The following is a 20,615-nucleotide window of genomic DNA, read 5'->3' on the forward strand; positions in this document are numbered from 1 at the left end:
TTGCTTGCACACTGCCAAGCTTGTGGCAATGCTTTGGGAGGGCTGTGTCCAAAGGCATATTGGGGTAGGTCCACAAGAAAATGCAGGGGCAGGGAGCAAGATGCCAACAAGGTCTGTGCAAGTTTGCAACATGAGGGGGCCTGCAGCTACCCGGAAGAACTCCTGCCCCGGCTGCGATGGCAGGGGTGTGTTCTGTACAATGTAGGAGCAGGGCTCATTGTTAGGAAGCTAGGTTGAGAGTTTTGGCACTGTGCAGGTTTCCATAGGTGTCCATTTATCTAGGCTGGCGGATAGGGGAAGGGAAGTGGTATCCACCAACTCTTTTTCTCTGAAGAAGTGTCCCAAAGATCCATGCCCCTCCAGCACATGCCAAGAGATTAGTAAGTAAATCTCCCTCCCATATACCCCAGAAATTTTTAAACTGCTACTTCTATGCTGCATCTCAGTAGGGCTGTTTGTCGTGCTGTCTCTTTAAGGGTGAGGACTCAGTTTCTTATTGTCCCCCTGCCTCTCCCAGAGCCAACCTTGCTGATTCTTAAAGTTTCAGGTGTTAAGTCTTACCGATTGAAGTTAGTCCCCTCTGGATTTCAAAGACAAATATTATGGTCATTTTTCTTCCTAGTGTGGGGTCCTTCATTCCTGGGGTACCTGGTATGGGGTCTGCTTCTCTGTGCCCGTAATATCCCTCCCTCCTGCAGCCATTCTTAAGGGTCTCTTTGGCTCCCTACTATGTCTCTGCTCTTCCTATACTCTTAGTTGTGGCCTCTTCTTATTGTTTAGCTGTGGAGAGTCGGTTCTGCCAGTCTTTGTGTCATTTTCTGGGTTATTTACACTGATGTGGATGTTACCTAGGTGTATCTGTGAGACAAGGTGAGCCTAGAATCCTCCTACTGAGTCATTTCCCTGGAAGTCTCATATAATATTTGGTGAAGCGTCCCATCATATCTAACCATAATATGATTAAGTTGTTTGTTTTCTTCTTGATTTTTGACCATTCTTCGTGTATTTCAGAATGTAAGTTCTTATTTAGGTATATGATTTCCAAAAATTACCTCTCCATTTGTGGATTGTCTTTTCATTTTCTTAATAATGTTTTCAACTGTTTGATTTTCAAAGCTTTGTTGTTGTTTTTGTTCTAATACGATCCAACTAAGTGCTTTTGTTATTGTATCTAAAAAGTTATCCTCAAACCAAGGTCACAAATTTTTCCTTATGTTCTCATCTAGAATGTATACTTTAAAATTTTACGTTTATACATGTAATGAGGTAATCTGTGTAAAGTATAAGGTATACATTAAAGGGTTTTCATTTTTTGTGTAGTATTCCCAATTATCTAATAGAATTTGTTGAAAATGATTTTTAATCTTTTTAGTTAATATCATTATCAATTAAATTGCCTTTGCAGTTTGTCAGAAGCAAATTGGCAACATCTATGTGACTGTTTTTGGACTCTGTTCTTTTCCATTGATACATATATTTCTAAACTTTTACCAACACCACACTCAATTGATTGCTGTAAATTCTTTGTTAGTCTTGAAATTGGGTGTGATGAATCCTCCCACATTGTTCTTGTTTTCAGATTTGTACTAGCTATTCTAGTTTCTCTGCTTTTCTGAATAGATTTTATAGTCAGCTTATTGATGTCTACAAAAGATAAAAACTTGCAGGGATTTTAATCAGGATTGAATTTTATATATTCTCAAATTGGGGAGAGTCATGTATTAATATTGAGTCTTCTAATTCATGAATATATTTTTCTTTTTCTTTGGAAAATCTTTATTTCTTTAATCAGTGTTTTGTAGTGTTAAGTATATAAATTATATACACATTTTATTAGATTTATACCTAAGTATTTAATTTTATTTAATACTTTTATTACCAAATATTAACTTATATCCACTTGAGGTATTTAACATTTATTCCAGTTTCCTATGGCAGCGGCATAGGAGTGTGGCCTTGTATCTGGTGGTGTTACTGCATTTACTTGTGGACTCCAGGGGGTTTATTTTAGATTCTTTGAAATTTTCCAAGTAGAATACCACTTACTAAAAGTAAGGAGATTATTTTTTCTTTTTTGAAATCCATATGCCTTTTGTTTATTTTTCTTGTTTTGTGGCTCTATAGGACTACCCTTATGATATTGAAGATTGGTGAGAACAAACATTCATGCCTTTTCCTGAACTTACTTTTAATTTATTTATGCCATGTTTTTGACATTATTGTTATGTTTTGCTTTTCTGTATGCTGTATGTTATGTTTTTATGTTTACGTCCATGTCAAGTATTGTTGGAGGGCTTTATCTGTTTTTGTAGATTTAAATTCCCACCTGGTATAATTTTCCTGCTGGCTGAAAATTTTTCACTAAACTTTCTTAAAGCACAAATCTCAAAGCAGTGAATTCTGCCTCTCCCCCACCCCCTGCTGCCTTCTCTTTTGAAACAGCTTTTACTTGTAGTCATTTTTGAAAGATATTTTTGCTGAATATAAAATTCTCAGTTAATAGTTTTCTTTCAGTACTTTGAAATTGTCACTCCAAATTGTCACTCCTTTTCTGGTTTGCATAGTTTCTGACAGTAAGTACTGTAATTCTAATTTTGTTTCTTTGTGTCTTTTTCCCCCCTCTAGCTGTTGTCAAATTTTTTTCTTAAGCTTTGGTTTCAGTATTTTTAATATGTTTAAGTGTGTTTCTTTAGGTGTTTATTGCTTTTGGCCTTCTATGAGCTTCTCAGATTTGATTTATGTTTTTTACTACTTTTTGAAACTTTTCTGTGATATTGCTTCAGTTGTTTTTTTTTTTTTTCCACCTCCTCTTCCAGGATTTCATTTACCTGTGTTAGAGTTTATGAAATCATTCAACATCTCTTGGGTGATCTCAGGTTTTCTTGTTAACTTTTTCTTTTTCTTTGAGTCCTAGTTAAGGTAATTTCTCTTGATCTATCTTCCAAGTTTACATAGTCTCTCCTTGGCTATGTCAATTCTATTGATGAGTCAACAGAAGGAGTTATCTAAATTACATTATTATTACTATTATCCCCCTTCTCCTCCTCCTCCTCCTCATTTTCTGTTTTCACTTGTTCTCATAGTGTCACTGCTTTGATGAAATGCCTCAGATGTTCATGCATTTTTTTCACACTATTTCCACTAGAGCCTATTTAACATATTAATTATAGTTATTTGAAATTCATTGTCCTGTAGTTCCATCATCTGCATCATCTAGGAGTCTCTTTCTGTAACTTACTTTGTTTGTTGACAGTGTGTTTCTTCTTTTTCTCCTTTTATCTCATTTGTAATTGAATGTTGCATATCTGTGTAGAAAGTAGAGACAGAGATAAATAGCCTCATTTCTTCTGCTAGACCGTTAATGTTGGGGATTGAATCAATCTAATCAAGAGTGTGTGTTTGGAGTTTGTTATTGATATTGTTTCCTTCACCACCTAACTGGATTGGAATGTTTCAGTGTTACCTTGTGCTTAGGGTTGGAGTTTGGATGAAGGTTTTTCTCAGTATTGCTGTTCCACTCTCAGTTTTCAGCCTTTCCTGTGAAAGTGCATTAAGAGAATCTCTGTGGTGCCACTTCCCACTTTGTAGACTGCTCCTGCCTGTTTCTTGTTGGTGGCCAGTGTGATGGTGTGGTACTAGAATTCCCTGTTTTCCCTGTCATGCCTCAGTCTTAGGCAGGTCTTGTTTCTTGAGTTTCAGGGTTGGGGTTTTTTTCAGCATTCCTCCCCTGCTTCCTGTGGCAGTCAAACTCTGCCTCATACCTTCGGTGAGAATTCTCTGTCCTTCCTCCAGTGTTAGAAGATCCCTAAAATTGTTGTTATGAGATCATAGTCCCTGGACTGCTTCTGACTCCTCTCTTAGTGGTAGGTTTTTTATTCATTTAACTTTTCCCTACTTGAATTTTACCTCTGGGAAGGCAGACTTTGCTGCTCCTCCCTAATGGCTTATGTTTTTTATTTTCAGGAAATTGAGGGGGCGGTGTAGAACTTGTGCCTTTTTCATAGCAGCTTCTACTCTCCTTATGGAGGTCTTTATGACAAAGGGAGGCTCTCTGCCTCCAGTTTTTCCCATACGTGCCCAGTGGACCTCCATAGAAAAAGCCTGAATAGCTGCAACTGTCCTTTCTTTGACTACCAGAGGTCTTACACTCACACTACCTAACACTCAGCCTTTAGGAGTATATTAACATTTTAAATTAATGGGGGCACCTGGGTGTCTCAGTTGGTTAAGCATCTGCCTTTAACTCAGTTCATGATCCCAGGATGCTGGGATCTAGCCCCCCACGGGGCTCCATGCTCAGCGGAGAGCCTGTTTCTCCCTCTCTGCCTTGCTCCTGCTCTCTCTTGCTGGCTCTCAAATAAATAACATCTTCAAAAAATATATATTTTTTAAGCTAATGGTTCTTGCCTACTTCTTTGATACTCAGAGGCTCCAGTGTTCTGCCACAAGGAAGGTAGCTTTCACACCACATCTCTTCCTAGAGGATCCAATTTCTTTTTCTTTCCTTTAAGATTTTATTTATTTATTTATTTGACACACACACACACACACACACACACACACACACACACACACACAGCAAGAGAAGGAACTTGTACAAGCAGAGGTGTGGGAGAGGGAGAAGCAGGCCTCCTGCTGAGCAGGGAGCCAGGTGCTTGGCTGGATCCCAGGACCCTGGAATCATGACCTGAGCTGAATGCAGACACTTAATGACTGAGCCACCCAGGCACCCCAAGGACCCCAGTTTCTTTGGATTTCAGTCTACTTTATTCTCTAATGTTCTCTAATGTCTTCAAGAAAAGTTATGATTTTGTAATTTAACCATTTTTAGTGGGGGCAGTATTGGATGAGTGACAAGCTTTCAGCTTTCTCCATCTTAGGTAGAAATGTTTTCTATGAAATTTTAAAAAATTAGTTTGGCTAAATAATAGGGGTTTTTATGGACCACAAATTGCATTAGCAATAATAAAAAATGTCATTTAGTGAGTTCATGAGAGATGCAAGGAATTCTATTTTTGCATGCATAATATTATTTAATATTCCCTCCAAAAGTATATAATGTAGTGTAATATAATTGTCAGATAAGAATCTTATGGCTCAGAAATATGGAGTAATTTTCTCTTGGTTACATAGCAAATAGACGAATCTAGGTTAGTCCTAATACTCTGTTAGGAAATTCAGTAATTGTGTATAATATCCCAAATTAATAAATGATATTTAGAAGATATTGATTGATTCATGGTGAACAAACAGGACACACTATTTTTTCTCTATTGGACCAAGAATCTAATTTATATATAAGCTTCCCAATTATTTTGATAGGGTGTTGGATAGTAGGAAAGGTGTGTGCCAAAACACATTAGAAATACATCTCAACAACATATTTATTAAATGACACAGGATGTAATGGGAAGTCTTTTGACCAAGGAAATAAAGTGTATTATTAACTGTTTTGAATACAGTAAACATCATTGGTACAGCAGAATATTATCAGGGCATCATCATTCCCTCTAATTATCTAACTGCAGAGTTCAGCATTATCCTAACATTTGAATGGCAGGGGGGATCTTTATTACTGTCGTCATGTTCCATTGTGCTGACTTTTTCTTAAATGAGTTAATGCACTAGTTATAAGAGCACCAGTGTTCCTAAAGGTTGCTGCTGATGTCTCTATCTTTGTCCTCATGTGAACATACTATATATATTTTTTAAATTTAATTTTATTTTTTCTGTGCTCCAAGATTCATTGTTTATGCACCGCACCCAGTGTTCCATGCAATACATGCTCTGCTTAATACCCACCACCAGACTCACCCATCCCCCAACCCCTCCCCACTCCAAAACCCTCAGTTTGTTTCTCAGAGTCCACAGTCTCTTACAGTTCATCTCGCCTCCAATTTACCCCAACTCACTTCTCCTTTCCATCTCCCCATGTCCTCTGTGTTATTTCTTATACTCCAAAAATAAGCGTAACCATATGATAATTGACTCTCTCTGCTTGACTTATTTCACTCAGCATACTCTCTTCCGGTCCCGTCCATGTTGATACAAAAGTTGAGTATTCATCCTTTCTAATGGAGGCATAATATTCCATTGTATATATGGACCATATCTTCTTTATCCATTTTTCTGTTGCCTGGCATCTTGGTTCTTTCCACAGTTTGGTGATTGTGGCCATTGCTGCTATGAACATTGGGGTACAGATGGCCCTTCTTTTCACTACATCTGTATCTTTGGGGTAAATACCCAGTAGAGCAATTGCAGGGTCATACGGTAGCTCTATATTAAATTTCTTAAGGAATCTCCACACCATTTTCCAAATTGGCTGCACCAGTTTGCATTCCCACCAGCAGTGAAAGAGGGTTTCCCTTTCTCCACATCCTTTCCAACACATGTTGTTTACTGTCTTGTTAATTTTGGCCATTCTTTTTTTTTTTTTTTAAGAAAAAAACATTTAATAGAAATACAAAGAAATTGAGACATAAGGAGATTAATGCCCTTTACAACCCTGGTATTCAAGCATTGTTACTGATCTTTGACTAGTTTGACTATTATTTTTTTTTATTTTATTTTTTATAAACATATAATATATTTTTATCCCCAGGGGTACAGGTTAATTTTGGCCATTTTAACTGGTGTAACGTGGTATCTCAATGTGGTTTTGATTTGAATCTCCCTGATGGCTAGTGATGATGAACATTTTCTCATGTGTCTGTTAGCCATTTGTATGTCTTCATTGGAGAAGTGTCTATTCATGTCTTCTGCCCATTTTTTGACGTGATTATCTGTTTTGTGTGTGTTGAGTTTGAGGAGTTCTTTATAGGTCTTGGATATTAGTCCTTTGTCTGTAGTATCATTTGCAAATATCTTCTCCCATTCTGTGGATTGCCTCTTTGTTTTGTTGACTTGAACATATTATATTTTAAGTTTGATGTTTTGTATCAATAGATCCATGGTTGTGATTGCGTTCAATTGACTGAAAGATTAGAGTTCTTCTTTCACATGACAATAAGATTGTGTCACATCAACTGTACTTGGACTTGAGTTTTCCTCTTAGAATGAAAAATACCACCCCAAAACAAGACTTCTTCTGTGGTTGCACATTCTTTTGTTTCCCTTCTTTGTCACTATAATCATAATTCTTTCAGTTATTGTGGTTAAATCTTGGTACACCCTTTCTAACCCTTCCTTTTCCACTTAACCCACATACATGTGTCTGGAGAGGTGGTGTGATATAATGGCAAAATTATTGAGTTTCAAATTGTAGCTACTTGGTTTCCTGGGAGCTGCTGGTGTATTGAAGTGGAAGTCAGAAAGTGCTGACTTTAATATGTTCTATTCAACCACATGGGTCAAAGGGATGGAACAATATTCTGTTAAATAATAGAAGAGAATTTTGCAGGTATTCAATGCTTAAAGAAGTAAGAGACCAAATGCTTGTCCCACCTCCTACCTTTAATTTCAACAGTAGAACATTTCCATAGTCTGTGAGATCCCTTTGCGGTGGAGGCCAATGGTACTGGGTATGATATTAGTGACTCTAAATGTGAAGGAAGACAAGACATTTGAGTCAAATATCATGTATTCATCCAGATAAGTCAGGTGGATTCTTCAACATTCCAATCCCATCAAAATAGCCAGTAAGTCTTAAAGTCCTTTTTGACCATTTTTGTCACCAAAGTCTTCAAAGATGTTTCCCCGTCACCCATTTTTTTGTGCTACCTTGCTACTTCTCTGTTAAGAGGTAGAATTTAATTCCCTGTGCTTGAATCTTGCCTGACCTCAGAGGCAGACTTGTTAGTAATAAAATGCAGTGAAAGTGAGTCTTGCTTGACTTTCAGGGCTGAGTTAAAGGAGGCTTTGCAGTTTCTGTCTTACTTTCTAATGAGTATCCCTGTCTCCCTCCCTCCCTCTGAAGGCTTTTTCTTACAACCAGTCTGCTCCTCTCAGAAATTCAAGCCACATGGAGAAACTGCTGATGGTAGGTCCTCTTCTTAAAAGTCCAGCCTTTGAAGTATTGCCCTGGTGCCATATGTGAGTGAGAAAACCTCCGGGCGATTCTTATTCCCAACTGTTTGCTTCATTCCCAGGCGTTTGGGTCCTACCACCAAGACTCCAGACATTATGAACCAGAGATGAGTCTTCCACGTAATGCCTTTTCCAAATTCTTAACCTACAGAATTTGTGGGAAGGATAAAATGGTAGTTGTTCTTATTCCACTAAATATGTTCGTTGTTCAATAATAAATGTCTGGAACAAAATCAAAGCACTGATCCTTACTACCTTATCTTTCATATTTTGTTTTATAAAACATGGTAGCTATTGTCAACATTTATGCTGCACTGATACGATCTTTGGTTAAAAGTTCAAAGTGAATGGTGAACATGGAGATAATAAATGTGTTTCTGTTTTGGGAGCAAGCTTGCTTACAAGGAAATTGGAGGCCTTTAATTAGGGAAAACATATGTAACTATTTGACAGTTTTTAAATACCACATGTTCCTTTTCTAAAGCAATCTGCCCATACAAGTGTAGCTGTAGCTGCTACAATTGTTGTAGGTTAGAATTTATTAGAGCTGGGGCCTCATATTATCTCCCCAAAATACACTGAGGTTGCTAGTCAGTCATTGGAGAGAGAAGATTTACCTCAAAATTTGGATGTACTTAAATTTCATTGTGAAATGAGTCTGTGTCTTAGGAGTAGAGGAATTCAAACTGCTAAACTTGGTTAACTGTAACAGCCCAGCCTCTCTCAGGTTATCCTACAATTGACATTTCTCTTTCTTGGCTTTGTAAATGCCAGACTGTTAAATTGTTTCTATTGTGTTTACCACCCAGAAGCAGGATGGCCTCCCACTTTACCTCCAAAGTTTAGTTTGGTTGTTGAGGCTAATGACTGTACATTGTAACAAGAGAATATGAAAAAAATTATTACAAAATGAGAATTTTGGGGGAGAGTGATACAGGCTCCCAGTCAGGTTCAAAAATGGGCTGAGAGAACCTGGAAAGAAGACTGGCTTGTTATTTATTGTGGTTAGGAGTTGAGCAGGCATGGGGAGTCACTGGGTGTAGAACAGGTTGGTTGGCTTGAACTTCCCACCAGGGCCAAGGAGAGAGCATCTGGACTTCATCAGTATGCCTAGATGTGGAGCAGAAGAGGAAGGGGAGCTAGAGGGATTTGAAAGCTATCAGCAGTCAAACATCAAAAATGGAGCCAGATTATTACAGTTGAATATAGCCACCACTACATTTAGTACTAGCTACACTAACATGGCCAAAATAGACTGCAGGTTCTTTTTTACAGGGCTCTAAAATATAAAGACATGCACAAGCTGCTTCAGGGGCCTCTGTGCTTTGGAGTACCCTCTGAATCCTTTCTTGTACCTTGGACTGGTCTGAACCAGCAGTGCTGTCCATGAAGGTCATCTCCTCCCAAGATCCCATGAGCTCCATTTCTGTTTTATCGCTTAGAATGCTCTTCAAGCCTTTACTCCCAACTCCTAAAATGATCAGAAGTCCTAGGAGGTCTTGAACTTTGTCCAGTCCATAATATTCTTTTCCTAGAATCAGAGAAGATTAGGTCACTAGAATGGGGCAGGCACAATGGTTGGCAGTGATGTGACTCTCACTCACGCTGGACCCAAGGAAGGCTCAGGCCTCTGGGCTAGTGGCTATCTACTCATCAATCTGAGCCTTTAGCTCTGCCCACAGGTTAGACTTCTCACCCATCTGTGTACTCATCAGAGCTGCCTTAGGTCTACAGCACCAGAGGATAACAGCAAGTGCCCTTTACTCTCTGCTGCTGCCACCTAGGGAAGTTGCCCCACTACACTGCAGGCTCCACACCACATGTAAAGTCATCCTATTTAGTTGGCTTTACTGATCTCCTTTGAGGACTTCTGAAGCCATAGCTCTTTGGTGACAGTAGACCCTTCTTGTCTCCAGTCCAAGTGGTGACACTTTGTTCTCCCATGTGGATTGTAAGCCTCCCCAGATGCAGATGAGGGACAGATATTTTTTATGTCAATGGGGTTGCTTGTCTCCCCTCTTGTCTCCCTTTCCCTCTGGAGGCAGTGCATAAAAGGCAAGGGTGTAGTAAACACTAAAAAAGATCATATTCTAGGAATGTAGTGATTATGGCTAAAGGGTTTAAGAGAAGGCAGGGTTAGAACATACATTCTTGGGGCACCTGGGTGGCTCAGTGGGTTAAAGCCTCTGCCTTTGGCTTTGGTCATGATCCAGGCATCCTGGGATCAAGCCCCACATTGGGCTTTCTACTCAGTAGGGCTCTCTCTCTGCTTGCCTCTCTGCCTACTTGTGATCTCTGTCTGGCAAATAAGTAAATGAAATCTTAAAAAAAAAAAAAAAAAGAGCCTGTGTTCTTTTGCTTCTTTGCTATAAAATTCTAAATGGCAAATTTAACATAATCAGAAAATATCATTCACATTCTCCTACATACTCTGGGTAAGATTTGCATTTGTGATTATTATCAATGGTAACAATCTTTGAAAGAGTCACTGAAAGGTGGTATGATGAAGTGAAGCAACCTCATAAATAATGAGATTACCAGGATTAGCTAAATGGTTTTAGAGAAGCTTGCAGAGGCAAGAGAATCTATTTGTTTCAGTACAGTTTGCCAGAGCCATCGCTTCATGAGTTAAAAACGTTGCTTGCTTTTTCTCATGCTGGGAGAGGTGAAATTAGTTGGGAATAGCACATTTGACAGTAAAGAAAATGAAGAAATGGATTCTGCACCTGAGCAGAAAGAGATGGTATTTATACACTAGGAAGACTCTCCATGTGCACTGACTAGACAATAAATAAATACACAAGTACTACTTCTTTACGTATTCTTCTAGAATAAATCACTATGTCTCACAAAGACCTACTAGGACTCTGCAAATATGTTTGCCTGGGACCTGATGGATCATAGGACTAACCCTAGAGAGCAACCTCTAGCAAGAAAATATGCCTTATGTATTTCTAGGTATATATTGTTAACACAAAAAAAGGTGCAGGAAGAGAATGGGTGTTATCTATTGCTATGCAGCAAATTCCTAAAGTGAGAAGTTAATGGAATATAAATAAGGCAAAAACCTGTGTCTCCCTTCATTGGCAGTACAGTGAAGCCCCCTGTGAAATGAACATTAGATAAAAGTAAGAAGAATTCTTATACTCGTGTATGGCTAAAAGAGCGTCAAAAATAATACATAACAAATGTATGCAGACTTTGCAGCATACCCATTTCTCAAGATTCATGCTGAGAGAAAATGAGAATACGCAAGATTTATCTTCTAACCATATATTTTTTTTTTATTTATCCCTTCACGTGGTAATAGTTGCATAATATTCTTGAAAAATAATTCTGCATTTTTCAGCTAGGGTATTTTATTTTTTATTAACATATAAAGTATTATTTGCTTCAGGAGTACAGATCTGTGATTCATCGGACTTACACAATTTGCAGCACTCCCCATAGCACATACCCTCCCCAGTGTCCATCACTCAGCCACCCCATCCGTCCCACCCCTCTCCCCTCCAGCATCCCTCAGTTTGTTTCCTGAGATTAAGAGCCTCTTATGGTTTGTCTCCCTCTCTATGTTTAGTGTTTAGTATTTCATCAGTTGAATGTAACACCCATGCTCATCACATCACATGCCCTCCTTAATGCCCGTCTCCCAGTTGCCCCATCTCCCCATCCATCTCCCCTTCTGCAACCCTCAGCATATTTCCCAGAGTCAAGAGTCTCTCTGATGGTTTCTCTCCCTCTGTGATTTTTTTCCCATGCAGTTTTCCCTCCCTTCCCCTGTTGATCCACTATTCCTTATATTCCACAGATGAGTGAAACCATATGGTAATTGTCTTTCTCCAATTGACTTATTTCACTTAGCATAATACCCTCCAGTTCCATCCATGTCTATGTAAATAGTAGATATTCATCCTTTCTGATGGCTGAGCAATATTCTGTTGTGTATGTATGTATGTGTATATATACATATATATACATATATATAACATACATAACAGATATATTATATATATATATACACACACACACACACACACACACACACACACACACACACACACACATCTTTATCCGTTCATCTGTTGAAGGACATCTCGGCTCCTTCCACAGTTGGGCTGTTGTGGACATCAAATAAATAAAAGAAGCATGCATCAAAGCCTTTATACTACTGGAAAGATTCTCTCTCTTTTTTTTAAAGATTTATTTATTTTAGAAATGAGCAAATGCAGGTGGGGTGGGGTGAGGAGGGGCAAAGGGAAAGGGATAGAGAGATCCCAAGGAGACTCTTCACTGAGTGTAGAGCCTGATGCAGGGCCCAATCTCAGGACCCGGAGATCGTCAAGTGTTGGAAACTTAACCAACTGAGCCACCCAGGCACCCCCTGGAAAGATTCTTTTGCTGCTCTGTTGGAGCTTATAATTGATTAACCAATAAAAAACAAATCTGAGATGCAGATTTCTTACCTGTTAGACATTTCTTTCTACTTTAGAAAATTTATGAAAAAAATTTTCAGTAGTTTTGAAAGTTTCATAACAGTTCAGAGATCTGAGAAACACACTTCAAAAATAACTATATAAGCAGTGATTCAAGGATATCCATATTCTGGGATTTCTGTACTCAGAAGCCTTTTCCAAGAAATTACTTAGGTTACCCCGAATCACTAGGAATGTCTCAGATTAACTGTTGGTGTTTTGCTTTTTAACTTTTCCTTCATTAGTGCAAATTAAAGATATGCCTAATATGTGGCTTATGAGAGAATGCTGAGAAGATTTTTTTTAAATAAACATATACTTGGGGCAATTAGAGGACTGGGTCAAGCAATATTTAAATAAGTCAAATAAATTCAATACCTCTCATTATTTTGTCTGATTTCAGCTTTGCCTAGTGAATGTTTCACATCAAGAGACAGAATATTGGTCACAGAGTAAGGTTCAAGATTCTCTAGTCAGATCATCTGACACCACTGATCACATCTATCTTATCAATCAGTGCAGAATGAGAGACAAGTCCATCATTTCCAGGTTGTTTGTTGTCCTTTCCCATGCACTCACACAAGTGGGTAGGTGCGCACAGGCTTTACCACACAGATCCCGGTACCGCTGCTCCCATTCTCCTGAAGAGGCCCAGTGATGCTTTTGTTACCTCTGTCCATAGATAATGTTCTCTTTGAAGTGTATATGAAAGACTCACATATAAATTGGTCCACATGATTTTAATAAAAAAAATTGGCAGACATAAGTGAAATAACAAACTTACACAAATATAATGGTTGCATTATTTTACCTTTGAATTTGAATTTTATTGAAAGCACAAAGGATAAGGGGTCAAAAATCATTAAATGTATGCCTGACTAAAAGGAAGATGTGCTAGCTAAAGAAATGGAAATGGAAAGTGTTAGAAAAATTATTTCATGACAGCCACACACACATGCATGCACAAAACATGTTAACATTTAAGATTTTAACCTTTGTTCAAGTTTATTTAACGATACCTAAAAGTACATTAAATCATTTTGACTGCATAAGATGTAAAATAAGAAAAGCACTGCAGATTATATAATGGCATATGATTCATTTCCATGAATTTTGAACAATGCACTCTAAATCTGCATGCATAAGCTACTAAATATGTGTTAAATATCCATTTGCACTGGTGATAGGAAAGGTGGCTGCCAGTTCATGAGAATATTCTAGGTAATTTCCCGAATGATACCTTTGTAATTACAACACATTGTTAAATCATGTAGTGCTTGGTCCCATGGCACTCCTGCTCTGCTGGTGGCTTCAGCTTGAATTACTTCATTTGCAAATGTAAAGTGACTGTTTTATTAATTGAAACTGCTTCTTTGATAAGCTAAGAGGAAAGCTATAGTGATTCATAAAAGAAATGCTGTTGCATGACAAAATATTTTGACAGAGTGAAGAATAGAAGAGTAAAGGTATAATGTGAAAAATCTTCACTCTGGTAGCCTCTCTTGTAGTTACTTCATCAAAGTAGTACTGAGAACTAATACAAATTCTTTTAGGAGATTTATTCATTTTTAATACCTGAAGGGTAAGTCAACAGAAGACATTTTTTCACTATTATATGCTGAATACTAGAGATTTTAGGGAAGAATTAGAAAAATTGTTACTTCTACTGTCTAGCTTCTCAGGGTTAAAATAATTCTCTTCCTTTGTTTTGTTCTGTCACTTTGTACATCAGCATAGTCAGCCCTTGGGAAAGTGGCATTTTTAGGGCTGAGAGAGATCACTTTGTTACTGTGAGTGACTGACAGTAAGCAACTCAGATTTCTTGGACTTATTGTCCTTTTGATGTATCATTTTTGTGTGAACAAACATGCATAAATGATACCAATGTAAAATGAGAAATCCCGATATATTTCATGATTCAACATTGTGTCTATTGCCTCAGGAGACAAGTTGCTACAGCAGTGTCAAAGAGGTTACTGGCTGTTTCCTTTTCTAGGATTTTGATGGTTTCTTGTCTCATATTTAGGTCTCTCATCTATTTTGAATTTATTTTTGTGTATGATGTAAGAAAGTGGTCTAGTTTCATTATTTTGCCTGTTGCTGTCCAGTTTTCCCAACACCATTTTTTAAACAGACTTTTTTCCACTGGATATTCTTTCCTGCTTTGTCAAAGATTAGTTGACCATATAATTTTGGGTTCATTTCTGGGTTTTCTCTTCTGTTCCATTGATTTGTGTGTCTGTTTTTGTGTTTTGTGATCATTACAGCTTTGTAAGATAACTTGAAGTCTGGACTTGTGAGGCCTCCTACTTTGCTTTTCTTTTTCAAGATTGCTGTGGCTATTTGGGGTCTTTTCTGGTTCCATACAAGTTTTAGGATCATTCTACTTCTGTGAAAAATGCTGGTGGTATTTTGATAGGGTGTGTATTTTTATTAAATGTGTAGATTGCTTTGGGGACTATACACATTTAAACAATGTTTGTTCTTCCAGTCCGTAAGCATGGAATATTTTTCCATTTCTTTGTGTCATCTTTAATTTCTTTCATAAGTGTTTTATACTTTTCAGAGTACAGATACTTTCCTCTTTGGTTAGGTTTATTCCTAGGTATCTTATGGGTTTTGGTTTAATTATAAATGACACTGATTCCTTTATTTCTCTTTCTGTCACTCATTATTGGTATATGGAAATACAACAGATTTCTGTACATTGATTTTGTATCCTGCAACTGTACTGAATTCATGTAGTAGTTCTAGCAATTTTTTGGTGGAATATTTTGGGTTTTCTATATAGAGTATCATGTCATCTGTAAATGGTGAAAGTTTAACTTATTCTTTGCCCATTTGGGTGCCTTTTATTTCCTTTTGTTATCTGATTGCTGAGGCTAGGACTTCCGGTATTGTATTAGATAACAGTTTGTGAGAGTAGATATCCTTCTTATTCCTGATCATAGAGGAAAAGCTCTGTTTTTGTTCCTTGATGATTATATTAGCTGCTGGTTTTTTGTATATGGCCTTTAATATGTTGAGGTATGTTCCCTCTAAATCTGCTTTGTGGAGAGTTTTTAGTATAAATGGATGTTGTGCTTTATCACATGTTTTTTCTGCCTCTGTTGAGGGGATCATATAGTTCTTATCCTTTCTTTTATTAATGTGGTGCATCACATTGATTTACAAATATTGAACCACCCCTGCAGCCCAGGAATAAGTTCTCCTTGATAGTGGTGAATAATTCTTTTAATGTCCTGTTGGATTCAATTTGCTAGTATTTTGTTGAGAATTTTTGCATCCATGTTTATCAGGGATATTGGCCTATAATTCTCCTTTTTAGTGGGGTCCTTGTCTGGTTTTGAATAAAGGTAATGCTGACTTCAGAGAAGGAGTTTGGAAGTTTCTCTTCCATTTATATTTTTGGAACAATTTGGGAAGAATAGGTATTAACTCTTCTTTAAGTTCTGGTAGAATTCCCCTGGGAAGCCATATGACCCTGGACTTCTGTTTGTTGGATGATTTTTTATTACTTTGCCAGTTATTGGTCTGTTCAAGGTTTCTATTTCTTCCTGTCTCAGTTTTGGTAGCTTACATGTTTCTAAGAGTTAATCCATTTCTTCCAGGGAAGCAAAAGCAAAAATAAACTTTTAGGTCTTCATCAAGATAAAAAGCTTCTGCACAGCAAAGAAAATAATCAACAAAACTAAAAGGCAAACTTTGGAATGGGGGAAGATATTTGCAAATGATGTATCTGATAAGGGCTAGCATCCAAAGTATATGAAGAACTTATAAAACTCAACAACCAAAAACCAAATAATCCAGTTAAGAAATGGGCAGAAGACATAAATAGATATTTTTCCAAAGAAGACATCCAGATAGCTAACAGAACATGAAAAGATGCTCAACCTCACTCATTGTCAGGGAAAATACAAATCTGATAAAGGGTTAGTATCCAAAATACATAAAGAATTGATACAACTCAATACTCAAAAACAATCCAATTAAAAATAGTCAGAAGACATGCAAGACATTTCTCCAAAGAAGGCCTACAGATTGCCCAAAGACATTAAAAATGATGCTCTGCATCACTCATCATTAAGGAAATGCAAGTCAAAACTACAATGAGATATCACTTTACACCTGTCAGAATGGCTAAAATTAACAACATAGAAAACAGCAGGGGTTGACAAGGATGTGGAGAAAGGGGAACCCTCTTACATTGTTGGTGGGAATGCAAACTGGTGCAACCATTCTGAAAGACAGTATGGCAGTTCTTCAGAAAGTTAAAAATAGAACTACTCTACGACCCAGAAATTACACTACTAGGTATTTACCCAAAGGATACAAAAATACTGACATGAAGGGATGTTTATAGCAGAATTATCTACAACAGCCAAATTATGTTAAGAGCCCAGGAGCCCATTGACTAATGAATGGATAAAGAAGTTGTGGTACACACACACACACACACACACACACACACACACACACGAATATTACTCAACCATAAAAAAGAATGAAATCTTGCCATTTTCAATGACTTGGATAGAGCTAGAGCATGTTATGCTAAGTGAAATAGGTCAGTTAGAGAAAAACAAATACCATAGGATCTCACTCATACTGATTACTTTCTGCAAGAACTTCTATTACCTGTCCCAGCTCTAGCACTTATTAACAGTATGGCTTTAGGAAAGGTACTGAACCTCTCTATGCTGTAATTTCTCATCTGTAAAATGGGGATAATATTTATTATATCTTAGAGCTGTGAGGCTTAGGTGTGAAATAATACAAGCAATCAATAAAGTATATGCTCAATAAATCTTAACTTCTGTTTCATGCATTGAATAAGAGTGAAATTCAGTTGTTACTTTAAAAGTACATTGGTGTGGGAAACTCGCAGAAAAAATGTTTCATAAAGTATATTTATACTTATATAATTATTGATTATATTTTAGGACTCCAAGATAAGCATATTGAGGCAGTTTTTTATGTTTATTTAAAGTTTTTATTTACCTTAGAAGGTGCAGGATTTCATTGGCATAAGAGTTCCAATTTATATGATACAAACATATTTGGGGGTGGGTTTTTAAATATCACCTGTTCAAGGTGGTTTTAAGTAACAGAGAGTGCTGTCCACAAGAAGGGAAAGTGGGGATGAGAGGTTGGGAGAGAAAAGATATAAATCCCTGGTTTTAGTCTTTCCCTGCTATATCCATCCCTTCTGGATTATGTGAACTAGTAATTCTCCTTTTTCTCTGAGGAAGTTTGAATTGTTTCCTGTAACTTGTAACCAAAGGAGTGATGACTAAGAGAGTGAATGCTATAACAAACCCATAGGGTTGTTTTTACTCTCAGCCTTTTAGGAAACCTAACTCCTCCTGTGGGCTTTGGGTACTTTCCTGGAGACAAGGGTGGCCATTTTACTGCATTTCTATATGCTCCTAACCTTAAGAAAGCAATAAATAAGTTCTACTCTTCACTAACATTCTGTTTCCCACATTTGCGCTTAAAATTCTGTATCTGATGTGTCAATCAAAAATGACTTACATGGTTTAGTAATAAGGACACTTTAAAACTCCACTTGTCTCTTTCATCATCTTTTTTCTCCCTCCCTTCCTCCTGCCAATCATAAATCTACCTCTATCTATTTATAGAAAAAGAGTCTAAAATAATCTGAATTTGAATTCTGAGGAGAAAACTGAGCACCACAAGCAGTACATTTTTAGCGACAGCATATGTAGTAGAGTGAGCCAAAACTTTTTTTCTCTGAAAGATACTGATAAATAGGTATTCAGAAAAAGTAGTATAACTACTTTTGACTCACTGCTTTGGTGGTCAGACCAAGTACAAGTGTCAAAGCCAACATGTATGAGGTTGTAGATGTTTTAAAAGGTGGAAGTAGGAATTGTTTCTTGTAATTCTTAAGATATAGCTACAGGAAAGAGTGATTATATTTTAAACTCCTTGCATATAAGATAGTACATTCATCTACTGCAAGGAAAACATCATATGATTTAAAATACTGAACTTGGGGCGCCTGGGTGGCTCAGTGGGTTAAGCCGCTGCCTTCGGCTCAGGTCATGATCTCAGAGTCCTGGGATCGAGGCCCGCATCGGGCTCTCTGCTCTCTAGGGGAGCCTGCTTCCTCCTCTCTCTCTCTCTGCCTGCCTCTCTGCCTGCTTGTGATCTCTCTGTCAAATAAATAAATAAAATCTTTTAAAAAAAAAATAAAATACTGAACTTGCTGAGGAACTTATTTTCTATTTTTTTTTCCATATGATATTTGGACTGGACTAGACTCAAGGTGAAACTAAACATCAGAGAGATGAACTTACCCTCTAAATATCAGAGTCAAGTTGCTTTCCTTCATAGTGTAAATTGTTTCCAGGGATTAAACCCAATTAAAAGTCTTAAGGGAAGGGGTGCCTGGGTGGCTCAGTTGGTTAAGTCTCTGACTCTTGATTTTGGTTTGGATCATGATCTCAGGGTTGTAAGGTCAAGCCCCTCATCAGGCTCCACACTGGGTATGAGGCCTGCTTAAGATTCTCTCTCTCCCTCGACTCTTCCCCACCTCTGTCTGTCTGTCTGTTTCTTTCTCCACCCATCAATCAATCAATAGATGTCTTAAGGGGAAAAGGGTTTGGGAAAGATAGACCTACAGTGTTCCTGGTTTTAGAGAAAAGATTGAAATGAGGAAACACAATAATTTAAAACTATTTTGAATGGGATATGGAGTAAGGTAGAAACAGATAACCCTTAAACCCCTGATAGGAATTGGAGACATGGGGAAAGGAACATAAGAAGCATAGTGCTATCTCCATACTGTACCAATTTCTATACAGCTTATAAAAACAGAAACACAGGAAAAGAAGACTTTAGCATTTAAAATTATGGTGCTTAGGAAAAGAAAAAAAGCAGAGAGGAAGAAGTAATGAATAAAACATATTCAATTTTCTTCCAAGAGCTCTGACCTTATTATGTGGAGACCCAGTTTGATTGCCTCTGGAGCAACAGCAAGCCAGTGAGTTACATGAGGCTGCAGAAAGGTGCTCTCTGAAAGGTCATTTTAACACAACCCAAGTGACCATGTGAATGAGGACAGATCGGGCTTTATGGGATGTGACTGGGTACGTTATTAGTTCTTCTACAGTTCCCATACCCTTCCAGACAGAGCATATATTTCTGGATTTAGGGAGCAGTAGATAAGGACTACCACAGTGCCCATACTAGTGAGGAGTGGTGTACATTTTCTGAGCTCTCACACGTCTCAGATCAACACTCATGTGTCATGAGTTGTGAACCAGAAATTTCTTCTTCCTAATAAAGAAGAAAGCACAATATAGAAAATTATGTATTAGGCCATATAAGGGCACAAGTCATAGCCCTGTGGGAGGAGTACTCCTCTGAAACTTCTCCAGTTTTATTTTTTTGTGTAAAATCCAAAATAGCAAAAGAACAGAGAAAAGTGAGAGATCAAATTAAGCTGTCTGGATGGAGTCCACTAGAACACAAGGTGTGGGGTCAACATGAAAACCTCAGAGAACAGAAACAAGAATTTCAAACCAGACTTCAGTCAAAGTTGTGACGTGAATGAAACTTCTCTTTGAAACTTTCCATGTTGCAGTGTCCCTTTTTGTTATTCCCCTTTCAGTATCTAAAGCCCTTAACATAATTTATCTAAAAGGGAGAAAATAAAAGTGGAAATTGAATTAATGATAAAAGTTGGGACAATGTTAAGTTTACTTATACCAAGTTAATTTATTTTCCCACTGAGAATGAAGGAAACAAAGGAAAACATATAATAAAATAAAAATACTCAGGTGATCAGAATTGTTTTTATAAAGATTATAGGAAGTTCACATGATGTCAGGTGTAAAAACTTGAAACATGAATACTTTTCAACCCAGCTAAAGAGGAGGCAACATGATGTTACCAAAAAAAGGTTATGACTTTTGTGATTCTTCTCAATGGAGAAATCTGGATTCTAGTGGTACCCCAGTTAAGAGATACTGTTCCTGAATACAATTCTCTTCATTACAGCAGAATACTCTCATCAGGGATGGCACATAGATACAGAACTAGAGGGAATCATTTCCAGGTTAGGAAGTACGACAACTAATTTTTGCT

Source organism: Enhydra lutris, unplaced genomic scaffold (genome assembly GCF_002288905.1).
Source record: "Enhydra lutris kenyoni isolate GAN:26980312 unplaced genomic scaffold, ASM228890v2 scaffoldscaffold4, whole genome shotgun sequence".
Lineage (NCBI taxonomy): Eukaryota > Metazoa > Chordata > Mammalia > Carnivora > Mustelidae > Enhydra > Enhydra lutris.